At 37.1% G+C, this 4,314-nt stretch overlaps 1 pseudogene; it reads left to right on the forward strand.

Moving 5' to 3' along the window:
* Positions 1–1,016: 1,016 nt before the first annotated feature.
* LOC111809900 (uncharacterized) lies at positions 1,017–3,741 on the forward strand (annotated as a pseudogene).
* Positions 3,742–4,314: the final 573 nt, after the last annotated feature.

Here is a 4,314-nt window from a genome sequence, read left to right on the forward strand (position 1 = left end):
AGTTATTTGGATTAGATTTTATCTAGTTATTTGAATTAGATTTTATTTAGTCATTCTTCAATTGGATGAGAGATTTCTCCCGATTCTTCTGATCTTTCCAGTTTTCTATTTCTGTTTCTAACATTTTGGTATCAGAGTCATGCCCTAAACTAGTTAAAACTAGAAGCAGCAATCTTCTACATGTGTCATAATAAAAGTATGTCGATGGAGAGTCCATTTGTGCAGTCTGCTGGAGGAAGGAGTCAAGGTCGTGGAAGCTTTAGAGGTAGAGGAAGGGGACGAGGCAGACAAACCATCAACAAGGCCATAGTGGAGTGCTATAACTATCACAAGCTAGGACATTTTCAATGGGAATGTCAAAGCAATACCAGACAAGGCATACCTTCACAAGGCCATAGTGGAGTGCTATAACGGTCACAAGCTAGGACATTTTCAATGGGAATGCCAAAGCAATACCAGACGAGGCAGACAATCCTTCAACAAGGCCATAGTGGAGTGCTATAATTGTCACAAGCTAGGACATTTTCAATGGGAATGTCAAAGCAAGGAGAAGGAGACAAACTATGCAGAGAGTCAAGAAGAGATGTCGCTGAGGCTTACGTGAATATGAATAAGGCCAATAGAGAAGATATGTGGTTCCTTGACTCGGGATGTAGCAATCATACGTGTGGGAAGAAGGAATATTTTTCAGATTTTGATGGAAGTTTCAGAGATTCAGTGAAGCTGGGCAACAACTCAAGCATGGTTGTAACCGAAAAGGGTAATGTACTGCTGGAAGTGAATGGAATCATAATGATAATCACAGGAGTGTTCTATGTGCCAGACCTGAGGAACAATTTGTTGAGTATTGGTAAATTGCAAGCAAAGGGGTTATCTTTTTGTTCCAAAATGGAACATGCAAGGTGTTTCATCCTGAGAGAGGCTTAATCATGGAGACAAAGATGTCTTTGAATTAAATGTTCGTATTGCATGCTATATCTCAGCCTGTAGCAGCCGTTCAAACTCAATTGAAACTTATGGGGAGAAGTGGTTCAAGGTCTCTGTCGTACACTCATCGCTCCAATTCCTATCGCCATAGTCAGAGAAGCAGAAGGGACCCAAATTCTTCCCCTATCATTCCACTACCCATTCCAGGAGAAGCAAACGTTCAAGTTCCCTCAGCCGCCAATGCAGAAGTAGGTCTTCCTCGTTATCTCCTTTCCCCAAATCGTCAAGTTCTAGTTCTAGTCGTGCATCCACTGATCGGAATCATTCCATAGAGAAGCTTAAGAACGAGGAAGAAGAGAAGAAAAGGCGTGAAGCACAGTTGGAGAAGTTAGAAGAAGATGCAGCTAGGAGGATGGAAGAACTAATTCAGAAGAATATTGAAGAAAGGCTAAACTCTAAAGAGACTAAATTAGAAATACAGAGGCGAATAGAGGAAGGTCGCACGAAGTTGTTGATGGTGTTAATATAACACATGCGGAAGCAATTTGGATCTCAGGCCCTTTTAGAACATCAATTATAGTAAATAACTAGCATGTTCATAAGTATTAAAACTTAATGAGTTTGAATACTAACCTTTTGTAGTTCAAACTTCTTTTTCCTCACGAACCGGTTTCGAACCACCACTAGTGTCTTCTCCACTATCCTCCGGCCTTAGAACGGGATTGTAGAATCCGGTGAGTGACTAAACTTGGGAGGGATTTTGTATATATGAAGAGAGTGTTTGTGAGAGGTTTTTCTCTAGGTTTTTCACCAAGAGAAAGAAGACCTTCCATGTACCATGATCACTCTATTTAAAGAGTCATGTTTGCATGTTCATGCAAATTTGAGATCACCAAATTTTGACACTTAAAATTCCACTCAAATGTTTGGGATTATGTGGCAAACATGCATGTTTGAGTTAACCAAATTTTGACACTCAAAATTCCACTCAAACTTGCGGGAGTTTATTTGGCAAGCATGCAAGTTTGGTTAAACCAAATTTTGACACCTCAAAATTCCACTAACATGGATTTTTCCATTAAATGAAGTCAACACATTTTAATTCAACAATTAATTTGAATAATGAATTTCAAATTAAAGTAACATTAAATGATTAATTAAACTATTCAATTAATATTTAATATTAATTCAAATGCCAATCCCAATCAATTCCGACACATAATTGATTAAGATATTTAAATCTTATTTAAATATCTCAGATTCTCTCCTTTTGTTTAATTCTTAAATAAAACAAAAATACGGCTAAATATATCGTATATACGTAGCGCATATTCTCTAATTTGAATTCGAACACTTCGAACTCACTCGTCACACTATTCTATGGTTTAGTCCGATATGAGCTAGCAAAGGGACCTAATGGACCTATAGATCATGGGCTCCAACGATCCAAGATTAACCGGCTAAACTCATTAACCTTGTTAACCAACATTCGTTAACTACTAGAACACTCCACTAGCCTAGTAGTTGCACTCCCCTCACTATAGATATATTTCTGTCCATTTGATATAACCATGATTAGTAAGTCGATCCTTCACAGGTTGTTCGTAACTAGAGCTGGGTCAATTTACCGTTTTACCCCTAAAGTTACTTATTGTTCCTTATGTCTCACTGATCCCCTAATGAACAATTGGTTTGTGGTCTAACCAGTAAACCGAATCCCTCTCAAGCCAATGAGAGGGTGGGGCCCCTTGTTCAAGACCTGGAGTCAGTGCTTAAGGAAACTACCTTTCTTCTATCCCTAAAAGTGGGTAGGAGTGAATTCCATCTTGCACCCCACGTCCCCAGCCATTCACCCAGTCTTACCCCTGAAATGGGAGGCCTATTGAGTCGGCGAACTAGAGCCACTCTCACCCATGCAAATTTAAGGATAATTACGAATAAACAGGAGTTCATGGTTAGCTCAGGATTAAAATTTAGTGATCACATTATTTATATCATATACAAAAGTGGGCCGCATCCATAGTGTCCCCAGGATAAGGTACTCAGCCTTATCCTTATACTATAGATCATTTTGACTATATACTTGAACTTGATCCACTCTTATGTCTCTACATATAGTTCAAGTAATCATACTATAGCCAGAGTGTTCTTAGTTTATTGGATTTAGATTAATGATCGTAAAGTTCACTTTATTCAATAACAATCTTTATTGAATAAACAACAATAATAACTTTATTGAAAATAGAATATGATTTTGTTTACAAACTATGAGTTTTAGGACATAAAACCCAACAGTTGTTTGATGATGTTGATGTGCAGCTTGAGAAAGAGAAAGAAGGCGCTCTTACTACTACAAGATAAAAAGAAGAACAAGCACGAAAAGAGAGAGAAGAGCTAGATAAAATGCTGGAAGAGAATAGAAGAAGGGTAGAAAAAGCACAGCGACGATTAGTTCTAGAGCTGCAGCGGAAGGAAGAAGAACAATATTGTGAGCTCGAGTTGATTCAGAGACAAAAAGAGGAGGCAGCTCAGAGAACTAAGCTAAATGATAAGAGTTTGAGTTATGTTTTGCTGGGAGTTAATGAAGAGTCAAAAGCTTACAGACTCTATGATATAGAAGCGACAGATGAAAATAAGGATATAGAAGTGGTAGATGAAAATAATGATATAGAAGCGGCAGATGAAAATACTGCAGAGGAAAATATTTTATCTGGCTCTTTGGCTGAAGCAAGCTCTCCTAGCTCGAATAAGGTAAGGAATAAGAGACCACCAGTCTGGATGAGAGACTATGCAATAGGAGAAGTTTTTTTGTAAAGAAGATGATGAAGCTCAGCCATGTTTACCCCTACTGAACTTGCAAACTTTGTAAACTTTAGAGAAGCATTGAAGAGTGAGAAATGGAGGCAAGCAAGGGATCTGGAGCAATAAACATAAATGGCACATGGGAATTGATGAAGTTACCCGGTGGAAGTTTGATATGAGGTCGTAGATATAAACTGATTACTATTCGTGTTCAGTTTAAGGGAGGGATTGTTAGGATTAGATTTGATTGAGTTATTTGGATTAGATTTGATTTAGTCATTTTTTAATTGGATGAGAGATTTCTCCCAATTCTTCTGATCTTACCGTTTTCTTTTTCTGTTCCTAACCGTAATATGTCATTCTTAAAAAACTAGGACACCGATGTGACAATGATACATTAATTAAAAAGAATTATTTCAAAAAATTTATCAATTTTATATTAGAAATAAATTCATATAAATAAGTTTATATATTTGTATACTTAAAAAAAAGCTTAATGTACGTTTCACTCTCAAAATATATTCAAAGTCAAGTGTCTGATACGATGGATTATAAATTTGTAATGTATCCATTGTATTAACAAGT

This window comes from Cucurbita pepo, chromosome 10, assembly GCF_057944985.1.
Source record: "Cucurbita pepo subsp. pepo isolate OVF chromosome 10, ASM5794498v1, whole genome shotgun sequence".
Taxonomy (NCBI): domain Eukaryota; kingdom Viridiplantae; phylum Streptophyta; class Magnoliopsida; order Cucurbitales; family Cucurbitaceae; genus Cucurbita; species Cucurbita pepo.